The sequence below is a fragment of the Canis aureus genome, chromosome 15, assembly GCF_053574225.1.
Source record: "Canis aureus isolate CA01 chromosome 15, VMU_Caureus_v.1.0, whole genome shotgun sequence".
Taxonomy (NCBI): domain Eukaryota; kingdom Metazoa; phylum Chordata; class Mammalia; order Carnivora; family Canidae; genus Canis; species Canis aureus.
This window is the reverse complement of record NC_135625.1, coordinates 33,743,393-33,762,705: the sequence shown is the minus strand read 5'-3', so window position 1 is coordinate 33,762,705 and position 19,313 is coordinate 33,743,393. Positions and strand designations below refer to the sequence as shown.

Below are 19,313 nucleotides of genomic sequence, written 5' to 3'. Positions count from 1 at the left end.
GAGATAATGAACCAACATCATTGATGAAACACTGATCGAACACATGATGCGGCCAGCTAAAGCAGAGCATCCACCTGGCAACATTCACATAAAAGAGTAAATCCCAACACTCTCTAAATCACTGAGACCTTTTATGTATAACAGTTTTAACTTCACTTTAATTAATACAGCTCTAGTTTTTTATTAGCACTGAATTTGATTTAATAATAGTTTATTTAGGATTTAATTTACTAAGATTTCACTTTGGATTTTTAATTTACATTCATAATTGAGGCTGATGTATATTTTTCCTTTTTACCTATCCTAGTCCAGTTTTCATGTTAAGGTTATACTGGCCTTTATAGGTTCATTTTTTTTCTTCTCACTCTCCAGGCATTTCACTCCCTGCACAGGACACTTGCTGTGACTGTCTCCACCTCCAAGTCTTACCACAGTGGGAAGGGGTCTTTGCTCTCTGACTATATGTGAATTGGACAGACCTCTTCCCCTGCCAGTGGTCAATTTCGTTCAGTTGCTGGTGATGGGCCCAGGCCACAAGTCTCCCAGGTCTGCTGCTTGCCCTAAGCTGACAGTAGCCAGCAGCACTTTTCTTGAGAGAAACATTTTAATAATGTTAAAGTGAGTGATCAAAATTCCCTATAGTAGCCATGATTTAGAAACGTAAGTTAGTTAATGTAAGTAGTACATGTGTGTATACACACTCACACACACCTGATTCTCCTTAACTATCATCAAACTTACTTTTTTTTTTTTTTTTTTTTGAGAGAGAGAGAGAAGAAAGGGGGAGTAAAAGGCCAGAGGGAGAGGGAAAGAGAAAATCTCAAGCAGGCTCCATGCCCAGTGTGGAGCCTGACATAGGGCTTCATCTCACAACCCTGAGGTCATGACCTGAGCTGAAATCAAGAGTCAGATGTCTTTAACCAACTGAGCCACCTGGGTGCCCCAAACTCAGAGACTTTTACACCTAGGCAGCGAAATACACTTAGTTTAATTTTGAGATGTTTGCCCTAGCTGGCTCCTTCTTTATAGTACCTCTATTTTGGGTTTTTTGTTTTTGTTTTTGTTTTTTTTAAACATTTTATTCCTTAACTGAGAAATGTTATGGCCAGTTCAGTATTTTGGATTTCACAAAATTTTGGGGAGGGAGGAGCAAGATGGCGGAAGAGTAGGGTCTCCAAATCACCTGTCTCCACCAAACTACCTAGAAAACCTTCAAATCATCCTGAAAATCTACGAATTCGGCCTGAGATTTAAAGAGAGACCAGCTGGAATGCTACAGTGAGAAGAGTTCGCGCATCTATCAAGGTAGGAAGACGGGGAAAAAGAAATAAAGAAACAAAGGCCTCCAAGGGGGAGGGGCCCCGCGAGGAGCCGGGCTGAGGCCGGGGCGAGTGTCCCCAGGACAGGAGAGCCCCGTCCCGGAGACGCAGGAGCTGCACCGACCTTCCGGGCGGAAAGAGGCGCCAGGGAGGTGGAGCAGGACCCGGGAGGGCGAGGATGCCCTCGGGCTCCCGGGGACAGTAACAGCAACTGCGCGCCCAGGAGAGTGCGCCGAGCTCCCTAAGGGCTGCAGCGCGCACGGCGGGACCGGCGGGACCCGGAGCAGCTCGGGGGGCTCCGGCGGCGGCTCCGCGGAGGGGGCTGCGCGGCCCCGGGAGCAGCTCGGCCGGGCTCGGGCAGAGGAAGAGGCTCCGTGCGGAGGGGGCTGCGCGGTTCCAGGAGCAGCTCGGAGGGGCTCGGGCGGCGGCTCCGCGGAGGGGGCTGCGCGGCCCGGGAGCGCGAATCCACCAGCGCAGGCTCCGGAGCACAGGGCGCCGGGACACAGCCCAGGATCCCGCCTCCCCCGGGACAGGCAGAGGCCGGGAGGGCCCAGGACAGCAAGGACGCTCCTGCCCCAGCTGAGCACATCAGCGGCCCCGCCCCGGAGCCTCCAGGCCCTGCAGACGGAGTTCCTGCCGGAGCTGAATCCAGGTTTCCAGAGCTGCCCCGCCACTGGGGCTGTTCCTCCTGCGGCCTCACGGGGTAAACAACCCCCACTGAGCCCTGCGCCAGGCAGGAGCACAGCAGCTCCCCCAACTGCTAACAGCTGAAAATCAGCACAACAGGCCCCTCCCCCAGAAGATCAGCTAGACGGACAAGTTCCAGGAGAAGCCAAGGGACTTAAAGTACACAGAATCAGAAGATACTCCCCCGTGGTTCTTTTTTTGTTTGTTTGTTTTTGTTTTTGTTTTCGTTTTTGTTTTGTTTTGCTTTTTGATTTGTTTCCTTCCCCCACCCCCTTTTTTTCTCCTTTCTTTTTCTTTCTCTTTTTCTTCTTTTTTTTTTTTCGTTTTTTTTTTTTCTTCCCTTTTATTTTCTCTTTCTCTTTTCTTTCCTTCTTTCTCTCCTCTCTTTTTCTCTTTTTCCCAATACAACTTGCTTTTGGCCACTCTGCACTGAGCAAAATGACTAGAAGGAAAACCTCACCTCAAAAGAAAGAATCAGAAACAGTCCTCTCTCCCACAGAGTTACAAAATCTGGATTACAATTCAATGTCAGAAAGCCAATTCAGAAGCACTATTATACAGCTACTGGTGGCTCTAGAAAAAAGTATAAAGGACTCAAGAGACTTCATGACTGCAGAATTTAGAGCTAATCAGGCAGAAATTAAAAATCAATTGAATGAGATGCAATCCAAACTAGAAGTCCTAACGACGAGGGTTAACGAGGTGGAAGAACGAGTGAGTGACCTAGAAGACAAGTTGATAGCAAAGAGGGAAACTGAGGAAAAAAGAGACAAACAATTAAAAGACCATGAAGATAGATTAAGGGAAATAAACGACAGCCTGAGGAAGAAAAACCTACGTTTAATTGGGGTTCCCGAGGGCGCCGAAAGGGACAGAGGGCCAGAATATGTATTTGAACAAATTCTAGCTGAAAACTTTCCTAATCTGGGAAGGGAAACAGGCATTCAGATCCAGGAAATAGAGAGATCCCCCCCTAAAATCAATAAAAACCGTTCAACACCTCGACATTTAATTGTGAAGCTTGCAAATTCCAAAGATAAAGAGAAGATCCTTAAAGCAGCAAGAGACAAGAAATCCCTGACTTTTATGGGGAGGAGTATTAGGGTAACAGCAGACCTCTCCACAGAGACCTGGCAGGCCAGAAAGGGCTGGCAGGATATATTCAGGGTCCTAAATGAGAAGAACATGCAACCAAGAATACTTTATCCAGCAAGGCTCTCATTCAAAATGGAAGGAGAGATAAAGAGCTTCCAAGACAGGCAGCAACTAAAAGAATATGTGACCTCCAAACCAGCTCTGCAAGAAATTTTAAGGGGGCCTCTTAAAATTCCCCTTTAAGAAGAAGTTCAGTGGAACAGTCCACAAAAACAAAGACTGAATAGATATCATGATGACACTAAACTCATATCTCTCAATAGTAACTCTGAATGTGAACGGGCTTAATGACCCCATCAAAAGGCGCAGGGTTTCAGACTGGATAAAAAAGCAGGACCCATCTATTTGCTGTCTACAAGAGACTCATTTTAGACAGAAGGACACCTACAGCCTGAAAATAAAAGGTTGGAGAACCATTTACCATTCGAATGGTCCTCAAAAGAAAGCAGGGGTAGCCATCCTTATATCAGATAAACTAAAATTTACCCCAAAGACTGTAGTGAGATATGAAGAGGGACACTATATCATACTTAAAGGATCTATTCAACAAGAGGACTTAACAATCCTCAATATATATGCTCCGAATGTGGGAGCTGCCAAATATATAAATCAATTATTAACCAAAGTGAAGAAATACTTAGATAATAATACACTTATACTTGGTGACTTCAATCTAGCTCTTTCTATACTCGATAGGTCTTCTAAGCAAAACATCTCCAAAGAAACGAGAGCTTTAAATGATACACTGGACCAGATGGATTTCACAGATATCTACAGAACTTTACATCCAAACTCAACTGAATACACATTCTTCTCAAGCGCACATGGAACTTTCTCCAGAATAGACCACATATTGGGTCACAAATCGGGTCTGAACCGATACCAAAAGATTGGGATTGTCCCCTGCATATTCTCGGACCATAATGCCTTGAAATTAGAACTAAATCACAACAAGAAGTTTGGAAGGACCTCAAACACATGGAGGTTAAGGACCATCCTGCTAAAAGATAAAAGGGTCAACCAGGAAATTAAGGAAGAATTAAAAAGATTCATGGAAACTAATGAGAATGAAGATACAACCGTTCAAAATCTTTGGGATGCAGCAAAAGCAGTCCTAAGGGGGAAATACATCGCAATACAAGCATCCATTCAAAAACTGGAAAGAACTCAAATACAAAAGCTAACCTTACACATAAAGGAGCTAGAGAAAAAACAGCAAATAGATCCTACACCCAAGAGAAGAAGGGAGTTAATAAAGATTCGAGCAGAGCTCAACGAAATCGAGACCAGAAGAACTGTGGAACAGATCAACAGAACCAGGAGTTGGTTCTTTGAAAGAATTAATAAGATAGATAAACCATTAGCCAGCCTTATTAAAAAGAAGAGAGAGAAGACTCAAATTAATAAAATCATGAATGAGAAAGGAGAGATCACTACCAACACCAAGGAAATACAAACGATTTTAAAAACATATTATGAACAGCTATACGCCAATAAATTAGGCAATCTAGAAGAAATGGACGCATTCCTGGAAAGCCACAAATTACCAAAACTGGAACAGGAAGAAATAGAAAACCTGAACAGGCCAATAACCAGGGAGGAAATTGAAGCAGTCATCAAAAACCTCCCAAGACACAAGAGTCCAGGGCCAGATGGCTTCCCAGGAGAATTTTATCAAACGTTTAAAGAAGAAATCATACCTATTCTCCTAAAGCTGTTTGGAAAGATAGAAAGAGATGGAGTACTTCCAAATTCGTTCTATGAAGCCAGCATCACCTTAATTCCAAAGCCAGACAAAGACCCCGTCAAAAAGGAGAATTACAGACCAATATCCCTGATGAACATGGATGCAAAAATTCTCAACAAGATACTGGCCAATAGGATCCAACAATACATTAAGAAAATTATTCACCATGACCAAGTAGGATTTATCCCTGGGACACAAGGCTGGTACAACACCCGTAAAACAATCAATGTGATTCATCATATCAGCAAGAGAAAAACCAAGAACCATATGATCCTCTCATTGGATGCAGAGAAAGCATTCGACAAAATACAGCATCCATTCCTGATCAAAACTCTTCAGAGTGTAGGGATAGAGGGAACATTCCTCGACATCTTAAAAGCCATCTATGAAAAGCCCACAGCAAATATCATTCTCAATGGGGAAGCACTGGGAGCCTTTCCCCTAAGATCAGGAACAAGACAGGGATGTCCACTCTCACCACTGCTATTCAACATAGTACTGGAAGTCCTAGCCTCAGCAATCAGACAACAAAAAGACATTAAAGGCATTCAAATTGGCAAAGAAGAAGTCAAACTCTCCCTCTTCGCCGATGACATGATACTCTACATAGAAAACCCAAAAGTCTCCACCCCAAGATTGCTAGAACTCATACAGCAATTCGGTAGCGTGGCAGGATACAAAATCAATGCCCAGAAGTCAGTGGCATTTCTATACACTAACAATGAGACTGAAGAAAGAGAAATTAAGGAGTCAATCCCATTTACAATTGCACCCAAAAGCATAAGATACCTAGGAATAAACCTAACCAAAGATGTAAAGGACCTATACCCTCAAAACTATAGAACACTTCTGAAAGAAATTGAGGAAGACACAAAGAGATGGAAAAATATTCCATGCTCATGGATTGGCAGAATTAATATTGTGAAAATGTCAATGTTACCCAGGGCAATATACACGTTTAATGCAATCCCTATCAAAATACCATGGACTTTCTTCAGAGAGTTAGAACAAATTATTTTAAGATTTGTGTGGAATCAGAAAAGACCCCGAATAGCCAGGGGAATTTTAAAAAAGAAAACCATATCTGGGGGCATCACAATGCCAGACTTCAGGTTGTACTACAAAGCTGTGGTCATCAAGACAGTGTGGTACTGGCACAAAAACAGACACATAGATCAGTGGAACAGAATAGAGAATCCAGAAGTGGACCCTGAACTTTATGGGCAACTAATATTCGATAAAGGAGGAAAGACTATCCATTGGAAGAAAGACAGTCTCTTCAATAAATGGTGCTGGGAAAATTGGACATCCACATGCAGAAGAATGAAACTAGACCACTCTCTTTCACCATACACAAAGATAAACTCAAAATGGATGAAAGATCTAAATGTGAGACAAGATTCCATCAAAATCCTAGAGACCAACACAGGCAACACCCTTTTTGAACTCGGCCATAGTAACTTCTTGCAAGATACATCCACGAAGGCAAAAGAAACAAAAGCAAAAATGAACTATTGGGACTTCATCAAGATAAGAAGCTTTTGCACAGCAAAGGATACGGTCAACAAAACTCAAAGACAACCTACAGAATGGGAGAAGATATTTGCAAATGACATATCAGACAAAGGGCTAGTTTCCAAGATCTATAAAGAACTTATTAAACTCAACACCAAAGAAACAAACAATCCAATCATGAAATGGGCAAAAGACATGAACAGAAATCTCACAGAGGAAGACATAGACATGGCCAACATGCATATGAGAAAATGCTCTGCATCACTTGCCATCAGGGAAATACAAATCAAAACCACAATGAGATACCACCTCACACCAGTGAGAATGGGGAAAATTAACAAGGCAGGAAACAACAAATGTTGGAGAGGATGCGGAGAAAAGGGAACCCTCTTACACTGTTGGTGGGAATGTGAACTGGTGCAGCCACTCTGGAAAACTGTGTGGAGGTTCCTCAAACAGTTAAAAATATACCTGCCCTACGACCCAGCAATTGCACTGTTGGGGATTTACCCCAAAGATACAAATGCAATGAAACGCCGGGACACCTGCACCCCGATGTTTCTAGCAGCAATGGCCACGATAGCCAAACTGTGGAAGGAGCCTCGGTGTCCACCGAAAGATGAATGGATAAAGAAGATGTGGTTTATGTATACAATGGAATATTACTCAGCTATTAGAAATGACAAATACCCACCATTTGCTTCAACGTGGATGGAACTGGAGGGTATTATGCTGAGTGAAGTAAGTCAGTCGGAGAAGGACAAACATTATATGTTCTCATTCATTTGGGGAATATAAATAATAGTGAAAGGGAAAATAAGGGAAGGTAGAAGAAATGTGTGGGAAATATCAGAAAGGGAGACAGAACGTAAAGACTGCTAACTCTGGGAAACGAACTAGGGGTGGTAGAAGGGGAGGAGGGCGGGGGGTGGGAGTGAAAGGGTGACGGGCACTGGGTGTTATTCTGTATGTTAGTAAATTGAACACCAATAAAAAATAAAATAAAATAAAATAAAATAAAATAAAATAAAATAAAATAAAATAAAATAAAATAAAATAAAATAAAATAAAAAAAATTTTTACAAAATACGATGCATTCTTAATTATCCATATATATGGACAGACTGAGAAATCAAGGCTTATAAAGTTTTCTTCCTACATCTTGAGCCTATCCTCTGTCTCCCGTATTCAGGCATTTCCTTAGCTAGTCTCTTCCGTAATCTGTCCATCATCTTTCACCTTCCCACTGCAAGACTTGTGATGATCTTCAAACAGGTCTTCTTTTTCCATTTTATTCTCTGCAAATGATGTTATATTATGCTACACTAGTCACAATCATAATATTATGATCTAATAATATTAGAAAATGTCCCATTAACATATGCCTGAAGAACACATTCTTGGTGTCAGATCCAGGTCTCTCAAATGTCTAGAATGTCTTTTAAATCTTACCTAGATACATGGCAGCCCAAGAGGATACTCTCCCATTTCATACCTTTCACCCGCTGCCTGGCTGCTCACTCTTGGTATGTATCAAAGTCCTACCTGTCCTTTGAAACCCAGGTCAAATCCTTTGCCTGACATGAGCCTTTTATAAATGTTCCAGCTGGCAGTTGTTTCAACTTCTTCTGAAATCCTCCAACATTTTCTCTCTCTTTTGGCAGTTTTTAATGTTTTACTTTGTATATTGGCTCTGTGTCACTTCTGCTTTTGTACACCCAATTTGGGTCTCATTATGTTTACACCGTGCTTGCAGGAAGTGCTCGATAACTGAGTGTATAACTCATGTATATTTTTGGTTAAGTTAGAGGAAAAAATCACCACAATCACCACCTCTAACCAGAATGGTGGTTTGCTTAATCATATGGGGGACTCTGCCTAAGAATTTGATCCAGTATGTTTTTATGAAATTCAAATTTCATAGCTTCTGGCAGTTCTTTATACCACTAAAGGTATCTCAAGGTTAATAATCAATTTAGTTAAATTTAGCGTAGCACATCAGTGAGTTTTTAGACATGCAAATGATGGCTATTATTGAAAGAATTTTTACCTAAGGCTGATTTTTAATGGATCTCTGTTACTCAAACCATTTCTGTCTTACTTTTACTGTTTTGGGGTCCAGCAGAGTAGACTTTTTCATGCTTTCCAAGGTATTTGACTCCTGTGCTTTCTCCATTCCCTACGATCTCTCCTTCCAAACCAGCCATCTTTCCTGAGCTCATTTCTTTCATTGGCTAGTGGCAGCCAATTTCAACCATACTATTTCTCAGCCTTGTATCCTGGAGCTAGAGTCTCAGTAGTCACAAGATCTGATGTCAAGTTTTCTCAAGCTCAGCCTTTTACCAAAAATATTGTCACTGCATAAGATAGAACTCCAGTGTTTCTGTCTCTAATATTTAACTGCTAAGCCAATGTCACACATATTAAGTTTTTGTTACAATAGCACACCACTTAACGTTTAATACAGGAATTAGTACTGTGAAATCAATGCTAGCTATTCTCACCTATAAATTCCAAAATCTCACAATAAATTCTTCTCACTCACATAAAACCCAGTTGTTGCCAGGAGAGAACTCCACTCCATGTAGTCATGCAGACACCCAGACCAACAGAGACTCTCTCACCTTCCAAACATCCAAACATGGCCTGCACAGCTTCTAAGGTGGCCGTGGATGTTGCTGTCCCCTGGAATATGGAGGAAGAAAATACAGAGAACCACAGAGAAGATTTTATGGACCAGGCCTGGAAATTATGAATACACACACACACACACACACACACACACACACCCACCCCTTCTCTCTGTATAGTCTATCAACAAAAACTCCATTACCTGGCCATAACTAAGTACTTGGCAAACTTAGAAATATATTGTTGCCATGGCCCAGAAGGAAGGGAAGCCAGATTTACTGAATCCATCACTCATTTCATTCAATTGGTGATTTGTGGAGTTGTAAGAAAATGTATAACTTAATGACTGGAGAAGCAATGTCTTAAAATGATAAGAGCTTGGTCTTTGACATGAGATAGATCAGGGTAAGATCAAGGCTCAGCCACTTATTCCATATGTGATCTTAACTGATTTTATTAACTTCTCTGAGACTGATTTCCTCACCTGTAAAATGGAGCTAAAGTACCTACTTCATATAGGAAGACAAAAAGCAAGTGAAGTAATATATTTAAGAACTTAGGGCAGCCCTGGTGGCTTAGTGGTTTAGCACCTGGAGACCCAGGATCGAGTCCCACGTTGGGCCACGTTGGGCTCCCTGAGTGGAGCCCACTTCTCCCTCTGCCTGTGTCTCAGCCTCTCTGTCTCTAATAAATAAATAAAATCTTAAAAAAAAAAAAAAAAAAGCTCTTCTCTTAAAAAAAAAAAAAAACTTAAAGTAACTGCCAGAAATGTTTAGTATTTATATCAGAATAACTGAAATAATTTTGCTGAGAAATCAGAAGTATAACTTGATATTAGCTTTACTTTCCTTATTCAAACACACATACAAAAAAACAATTTAGAGCCGATATTTGTGAAACCTGTGTCAAATAACTCCTTCCCACACTGAATAATTAAGCCTCCAAAAATCAGTTAAAAGGAATCTGAAAGAGCTTATATAAATGTTGCTTCACAGATGTTCCCAATGGAACAAAACAAACCACTAAAAAACACTTGCATAGGGGTCAGACTTTTTGACCCCTATGTTTTGTTTGCAAAGTTTTGTAACTTTGCGATGGTGTACCTCAAAGGGAGCAAGCCAGTTTCTTCTTGGGCAGGATAGGAAGGGTTTGTTATCTTGCTTATCTTGCTTATGTCAAGACAAGATTGCTTTCAGAATCAAAAAGTAAAACATTTTCCACCTTCCATTTGCAAATAGAAAATTGCTCCCTAAGAGCAAGAATAAGTCCTGAAACAATGCAGTCAGTCTAACTAAAGCTTTGGGTATCTTCATTAATCACAAAAAATGACCTCTGACCACATTTTGCCCAGGAATGTCACTGCCTCTTCACACCAAAGCAATAAGCCATCAACATTTTTCCTCATTTTGACACACTTAACCCCAAAATCCTCATTTTGTTAAACATATCCCCAAAAAATCAAAACTCCATAAAACTAGAAAAAATGCTGAAAAGTTTTAAGCAATCAAATAAAATGTAATACACATGGGGGGCAGCAGGAAAAGACAGTAAGTGAACTTCCAGGAAAATAAATCGAAATTATCAATTTAAAAGTATATTCATTTGTGAGGTGTCTGAGTGGCACAATCATTAAGTGTCCGACTCTCAATTTTGGCTCAGCTTGTGATCTCAGCGTTGTAAGGCCAAGCCCCTGTCAGGCTCCACACTCAGCGGGGGGTCTGCTTGAGTTTCTCTCTCCTTCTCCCTCTGCCCCTCCCCCACCTCCCTCTTCTCTCTAAGATAAATGAATTAATTTTTGAAAAAAGAATAAAAGCATACTCATTTGGACTGTGGGATTACATGCTATGCATCAATGTTATTGTTGCATAGATGTTGCTATGCATCAATTTTATTATTCACACTGAGATTTCAGAAAGATCACTTTCCAGAACCCACTGTATCTCTTTCCTGCCTGTAGTCTGAGCCCACATCAAGTCTGAGTCTTGATGCCCAGATGCTGGCTTTATTCCATTTGCAGAAGTAGATAGAGAAGGGTGGTTAGGCATAAGGGAGGCAGAAGATGTGGTACTATTTGCTTTCTTTCTCTATTTTGGTGATGATGTTGACATGAGGTTACTAAATTTATGAAACTACTATTTTGGCTCATGAAAATCATAGTTTTATCCTGCCTCCTGCTTCCTTCCCATTGCTCTAAGAATCAAAGCTTAAGGAATAATTAGGGTTATCTACTGACAATAACTGTCTTTGAATAATCTTCAATACCAAATGTCTACATGCAAAGTCAAGCACTGATATCTAAGCAGTGTTCTTTCTGGCCAGAGTGGGAAATGTGCCCCACCTGGAAGTGAACACAAATCATGGGGATCCCTGGGTGGCGCAGCGGTTTGGCGCCTGCCTTTGGCCCAGGGCGCGATCCTGGAGACCCGGGATCGAATCCCACGTCGGGCTCCCAATGCATGGAGCCTGCTTCTCCCTCTGCCTATGTCTCTGCCTCTCTCTCTGTGACTATCATAAATAAATTAATAAAAAAAAAAAAAATCATGACACAGCTGAGGAACAAGATATCATGTCATTTGTCCTCATTATGGGCATTTGGGTTTTTTTTTTTTTTTTTTTTGAAGACCTTTAGGAATCCCACACATTCAATTTGGCTCATTTCAACAAATATATAAGAAGAAATAGTCTTGCATCCTAACACCTAACCCAGTCAGGCACTGGTACACACATAAGTATATTCAGAAGAGAGAAAATCTTAGGATGTAATATTGTTTGTAACCCATCTGCAGCAAATTGTATTTTCCAGAGATGATCACAATATCTCCATACCAAATGCTCTTCTTCCCAGGTGTTATGGACTGAATGTTTGTGTCCCCCCAAAAAAAATCCCTAACCCCTTAATGCGATGGTATTAGGATATGGGAACTTTGGGAGCTAATTAGGTTTGGATGAGGTTATAAGGGTAGAGCCCCATGATGGGATTAGTGCCTTTATAAGAAGAGGAAAAGACACCAGGGCTTCCCCTTTTTGCCATATGAGGACCCACAAGATGGTGGCCCCTGCAAGCCAGTTAGAGAACCACTACCATAACCTGCAGATATATTGACCTTAAACTTCCCAACCTCCAAAACTGTGAGGAATAAATTTCTACTCTTGAAGCCACCCAGTCAACGATATTTTGTTACAGTAACTGAGATGATTAAGATACCATGTAACCTTAACAGTGCTCCTATCAATTGGCAGTCTGTAGGTTACCATTCCCTTGAATATGGGTAATACTTTGGCTTCTACCAATACATCTGACCAAAGTGAAGTTATATGGCTTTTGATGCTAGATCATAAAAATGCCATACACGTCTGCCTTGCTCTCCTGAGATGCTCACAAAAACCCAGCTTCCATGAGTTCCTGGAGGAGGAAGCCCAAACTATAGCAGAGAGACACTCAGTAAGAGGCCATGTATATGTATTCTGGTCAGACCAGCTGAGGGTTCAGCCAATAGTAAACATAAACTACAGATCTGAGCATAGGATGCCTCCAGGTAATTCTAGCCTCCAGCTATTGAACCACTCCCAGCTTTGAGTTTTGCCAGCTTAGACCCCAGAAAGTGTGGAGCAGAGATAAGCTCTGTCCAATTTACTAACCCACAAAATCCATCAAAATAATGTTTTACACCAGAGAGTTTTGGGGTGGTTGTTACAGCACTTGTAGCAACTGACCCTAATGTGTGATTTGAAAATGGTTCCCCACCTTCACATCTCTGGCATGCACATACGTGGATACGTGAATTGGGTGAGACAGTGCTTACTAGAGACCAAACAAGCTTCTGTCAGACCTCACACAGAAGACTGTCCCCTGTATGATACCAGCATATCTTGTTGCTGCCCATAAGTCACATTGTGAATTATTATAACCAATGAGAGCAATCCCTTCCTCCCATTCTGGCCTTTCCTCCATTTGATCAATAACCAAGGAAACCTTTGGTGTTCCCCAGAGCCATGACCTGGGAGCAGACCTTTTGAGTAAATGACTGCAGAAGCAGAATTTCTTCACACCCCAGGGGCAGTTGGATTCACTCATTATGTGCCAAATAACTAATGAATCTTGAGAATATGAGGGAAAAACATTGCCAGAGACAATTTTGAATCTTTTCCCTACAAAATGACATAATAACATGTAAACCATAAAAACATGTGTTAGACTGGGTTCCCTAGATATGGAATCTGAGAGAGAAATATGCACACAGGTTTATTGGGAAATGAGCTCAAGAGAGATGCCAAAGGCAGGCAAGAACGGGCCAAGAGAGAAGCTGAGCCATATTGTGAATGCAACTAATGCCTTAGCTGATCTTACACAGACAAGTGGACCTAGGATGGCCTTACAGATGTGTCCCAAATAGAAGCAAAGAACCAGGTCTTTTATCACCCTGCAACTACCACTAATTTCTTGCTCTACACTCATAGGGAGCATAAACCTTGATGAGGCAGTTCCTTGCAGATGAGAACAACTCCCAGTGAGAGAAGAGCTGTGAGTTGTCAGCAGCTGCCATCTCCAGCATCTGAAGAATAAATGTCTCAGTCCCAAAGAGAGAATGCGCACAGTATATTACAGTATCCACCAGAGTGCACACTTTATACCACCCTCATCCCCTTCTTCTTGTGTAAGTCTGCCTCATCTGGGAATGCCATCTCCAGGGCTCTGGTAGGTCTTCACTATTGGGGAAGACTACAAGAGAAGGTTTACTGTGACAAACTAATGCTGCAGTTGATCTTGAAGCCACAACCAACAGTCATCATCCCTCTCCTCTTTCATCCAGTTTAGGCTCCCCTCACCTTTAGCCAGCAGAACAGCTGGTCAAGGCAGCTTGGTGAGAGCCTGGTGAGATCGCCCAGGCTCTCTGTCCTGAGGGGTCTGAGAACCTGGTTTATCAGGCAGTTCTCTGGCCATGGTTACTCTACTAATCCATTTACTATTAAAATTGGGCACAGGAGCTTCAAGAGATGACCTAATGGATCATCTGCATGATAATGAGCCTTGCCTTCTGCTAATCATAAGGGTCCAGTCAGAAGACAGTAAAACAGGAGTACTAAAAAAAAAAAAAAAAAGTTTAACATAATTATCAAATACTAGTGTGGAATTGGAGCAACAGAATTAGCTTATAAGGTCTAAAAAGAGCTGCTTCAAAGCTTCAAAGAATGCAGAAATAGTAGATATAGTGAGTAGCCACTACCTCTAGGACTGAGGCAGACCATCCAAAAAATGAAAAAATTAGGGAAGTGATGCCCTACCCCCAAGGCAGAGACTGAGAGGGCCCTGGAGTTGGTATGGCTCTAGCTCATGAGATGGGGTGAAATTCACTGAGGTGCTGTAGGCTAACACTACCAAGCAGGAACCTCCTACTAGTGTGTTAGCAATGATACCTGCCAGAAAGCTGCCTAACCGGAGTGCCATTGAACTCACTGGAAAGCCAGTGTGAGAACCAAGAGAATTTACCAATAAGCTGCCTATGGGGAGAATCTCAGGTGGGATGTCAAGAAAACTTTCCCAGGAACAGTCTGTTGCTTTCCCAGAAAATCACCCCCCAGTGAGTTCCACTGGGTGCCCACCAGGATAGCGTGGGTCACAGGTCAGGATCAAGACAAAAGGGAAATTACATAGTTACATAGGAACTGGGGCTGTGGTGGGGGATGGGGAAGAGGTTTCCTTCTATAGGGTTCCTCTAGCACCCTTTATTGACAAACTTGGCCAGCAAAGGAGAAATATTTACTGTCCACCTCCACTATAATAAAGCAGGGTAAGAAAGGCTGAATTTGGTGCTAAGAAGAAATAAATTGATAACTAGTACAGTCAATTACTCTGCCAGTATGGTGACTCTTATCCTTGCTTAATGGTCTCCAGGCATAAGGAACAAACACACACACACACACACACACACACACACATAGCTTAGACACCAGTGGAAATCTTACTGCGTGCCCCTTGGTAGTAAGCATTCCTCTTCTGAGACCATGATCTCTAGGAGTACCTGGCTTGACTCAGTTGGTAGAGCATTCAACTCTTGATCTCAGGGTTGTGAGTTCCAGCCTAACACTGGATATAGAGAGTACTTTAAAAAAAAAAAAATCTCGGGAACCCTGGGTGGCGCAGCAGTTTAGCGCCTGCCTTTGGCCCAGGGCGCGATCCTGGAGACCCGGGATTGAGTCCCACGTCGGGCTCCCGGTGCATGGATCCTGCTTCTCCCTCTGCCTATGTCTCTGCCTCTCTCTCTCTCTCTCTGTGTGACTATCATAAATAAATAAAAATTTTTAAAAAAATCTCTATATCTGCACAGCCTATAATTGTGGAGGCAGGAAATGCAAATTTTCCAAGTGCATTTGGGATAGTAAGTGACACCACTCCTACTTCCACCCTACGATTCTGACTCATGTATTTGGGGCATGGTACCAGATAATTGTCTTTATTTAGGGTATATGCCATATCCTGGAAAATGGTGCCCTGTCCCCTAAAGGAGTCATCTCCAAGCAGGTACCTCAACTGTGTCCCTAAGAGATCATCCTTGGACTCTATTAGGTAAATTAGCTTCTAGGTGACACAGCATGTGATATGGCCAGTGGATTCTATGGTCATAAGTCCACTTCCATACCTCCTTCACTCTATAGTTGTCCTCTTAGTCTAAGGCAGTCTCATGTGGATCCCATGTCAGTGGATTAAATACTCTCCTGGATGGAGAGCAGGGCTGTCTGGAGCTCTCATCAAGGAAAGGCAAACATATACTCAAAATGTGTGTTAATCCTAATTGAGATAAATCACTGACCCTTCCAAGATAGAAATCCAAAGCAGTGAACTTGCAACCTAACGCCTGATTAGTTTTCTTAAGGGTTGTTACCATAGAACAGCCATGTCTCTATTGCTGGCAGGCTGGGCATTTGACAACAGCAGTCAACCTCGGGAGCCAGGAACCCATGCTGTTGGGCCCATGCATAGCCCCCATCTCTTCCACAGTGGAGACTCTACTAATGTATCCAATTTGCCAGTACCAGTGGAGCTAATGACAGAGGCTGACTGACTTTAAATGATCAAAGCATCCTGCCTACTTGGCTACTTACTTAAGTGCCAGGTCTGTGGTTGATGCTCTGTGGTAAGCAAAAAACAAGTTTCCACACTTTATGACTATTTCAATCAATCCATTTACATCCTTCCTCCTCAGCCCTCCTTGTCCCCTACCCTCTCAATACTTTTTCCTTTCAGGATCATGACCAACTAGCCAGACAATTTGTTTCTGTCCATTAGTCCTTAGCCTTGTGTTATCTCCTTTAACACAAAGTGAATGACCACCTGCACAACGTGAGGCTTTACCCCCTGGGAAGATTTTCCTCACTGATATCCATCAAAGGCACTCCTCAATGGGGTTGTAGAGTAACATCAGTCCATTTCCAGCTCATACTGACACATAGAGCTGACCCAAAAGTAAACCAAGCTCAGTCTCCAGTATCAACTATGATTGCTTCCAAAGGTACATACCAAGTAGCTGTGGGTCTGAGCCGAAGGAGAGGCATCAGTACAACGGTAGCGGATGGCATTCAGTGGTCTAGGCCACTTATCCGTGCGGCTAACTCATGTCTACTAGCTCTACTCACGCCCAGACTGGGATGGACGACTTCCACCATCTTACAATAGAGTGCTACTGACCCCACTCCAATTTATGACTCAATAGATGAGAAACCCCAGCACGTGAGGATTCGTTCTGGCCACACATCACTTACCGCTCATGGTCAGATACTCTAGCTCTCTACCAGGTCCAACCAGCATCCAGGAACTGCTTTCTGAATAGATCTGTGCTACAGATGAAATGGACTTGCTCTAGAACTGCATTGTCCAATACGACGATAGCCACTGACCACATGTGGCTCCTTAAACTTGAATTTAAATTAATTAAGATTAAGTAAAACGAGCCCGCACCCTCCATGCTGGTCTTCCCTGCTCACGGCGGGTCCCAGGAGACCACGCACAGGAGGTACGGGAAGATGGCCGACACGGTTGCCGAGGAGACAAGAGCAGGGAGCAGCGGCGCAGGTTCCAGGTTCCACATCCGGGTCATCACAAAGAGCTTCCTCCACGGTGTTCACCATTGACCAGGAGTCCTGCGTGCGGACGCCCAAGTCTACCGAACTCTTCGTTCAGTGTCTAGCCACCTATTCTTAGAGAGATGGCAATGGAAAACGAAAGCACTCAATGATTTGTCAAATACTGCCGAAAAATCAGAAACCTTTTAGTTTCTTGCAGATTACCCAAGACAATTTTAGCTAGTAATTATCTGAAAAGGCTTAAAGAGGGGAGAAGACAAGGCAGAGAATGACAGCAATGATGAAAGTGATGGGGATGAAGCAGAATCCTAAACCAAAAAGGAGGTACTTTAAAAATCAGCCTGCTGAGGACCCTCCTGGACTGGCACCATCGCTTTGAAGAAAGCACAGCACGGGGTGACTTTAGACTCCTCGCTTTTCAGAAACTTGAAATATATCGTGTTCCTTCCTGGCTGAGAGCAAGCACCGGATACGTCCGCACCAAATGGCCAGAAGGAAAGTAACTAGACCGCAGCCCCTCTCTGAGGAGCCCATGCTGCAGTTGGGCGTAGCAAGGATGCTGCCTCCACAGTCAGGCACTGCCAGGTGATCTGCTGCAGCTGCAAGCTGTAAAGGCAAAGACAATGTTGCTTAACTTTTTAATTTACAGATAGATTTTGAAGAGCTGCTAAATATCAATGTGTAAATTCATAAATTTATATTTAGAAATTAGTTCTTGTTAAACAACCAGCTCTGGCTGAGCTAAATATGTAGCTTATGGGTAGTATGTTACATTTTAATTTTCCTCTTTCAAGAAAACGTGGCTATTTTGCCCAGATACTGCATATTTTTAACCATAAAGAAGTAACTTTTTCTTTTTTATTACACGTGGTACATGTTTTTGCAGTAAATGCTTTACAGAACTAGTTTTACAGCCCTCTTTTGTTCTAACGCCTTGTTACCTGAAACTTGTGAGATTTTAAAATAAGCATTTCTAAAATTTTTATTCCCAGAAAAGAACAGCAAGTTAATTAAATCAAATATAAAAAGAAGTATTACCTCTACATGAGCATATTTCTCTTAAAAATATTTTTTAAATTTTGTATATGGAAGATCTCTCATTTTACTATTTCTTTATGCCCAAAGTAATTGTTTTTACTGCTCATGAGAGAAAACCATAAGCCCTATATTGTTTCCTCATAGAGTAAATTTTTGGTTCATTAGTCTCTTTTTTTAAAAAAAATTGAGTTATAATTTACATCTAATAAAATCATCTTTTATGTCTGATCTGTTGGTTGTGTAAGCCATCAATATATAGGACATCACCCCTGGATCCTCTGGAGCCCCTTTCCTTAGCACCAGACAACCACTAATGTTTTCTGTTCTTTTTTTAAATCCCAACAAATTAAGTAAAGATTAGATGATAGATAGATGAAGTAACACTAGCCACACTTCAAGTATATGGGAATATATGTGGCTGGTAGCCATGATATTGCATAGAACATTTCAACAATGCAGTAAATTCTATTACATAGTGCTGTTCTAGAACCCTAGAGTTCCACATAGTAACTCCTCTTTGGAGCTTGCTATAAAGGACACTATGCAGTGTCCTTTCCCATTACAGATACCTTTAGTACTATAGGATCTGCCAGGTTGTATGGTCTAGGTGCAGGATTGTTTACTTCATAGCGTACACCTGCTTCAGACTCTCCTGATTAAAGCTGCCAGTTTATGATCTTTATTTAGAGCATTGGAGCAATATTCTCAAATATGGAATGTATTGCCTCCAGAAGTCAAAGAGGGTATCCTTAGTAGTGGGAGGTGTGAGAATATGTCTTATTTTGAATTAGAGGTTATGGTATGCCCCCAAACTCCAGATCCCTACAGATTTCACTGAGAGTCCCTAGATTTTCATATGTTTATCACCTACCCTCTGGAGCACATGTGTCATAGGTACTTGTCATTTCTTGCTTCTGGTTCAGTTACCACATCATCAATATAGTAGAAGAATGTGATATTCTACAGATATCCAAATGATGTGAGTTCCTTCAGACTATATCATGACCAAAGGTGGAAGAGTGAACATTGACCCAGGGAAAGATCCTAATTAAATATATAGTCTTAAATATATCTTCTCTGTCTCCTGGGAATGCAAACTGCCTCCTGTCTAAGAGGTATGGAAAATAATACATTTTCTAGAT

General features: G+C 42.0%; 1 long non-coding RNA gene across 18 annotated transcripts in view; it reads right to left on the bottom strand.

The window, feature by feature from the left end:
- The window catches only part of LOC144284490 (uncharacterized), a 127,818-nt gene that overhangs the window by 40,425 nt on the left and 68,080 nt on the right, over nucleotides 1-19,313 (bottom strand). For 15 of the 18 annotated variants that reach the window (XR_013352895.1, XR_013352890.1, XR_013352899.1 and 12 more), the window contains 2 exons: nucleotides 17,009-17,739; nucleotides 9,048-9,108 (listed from right to left, as the gene is read on the bottom strand). This is a non-coding gene — a long non-coding RNA (uncharacterized LOC144284490). The other 3 variants (XR_013352908.1, XR_013352905.1, XR_013352900.1) reach the window with 3 other exon arrangements.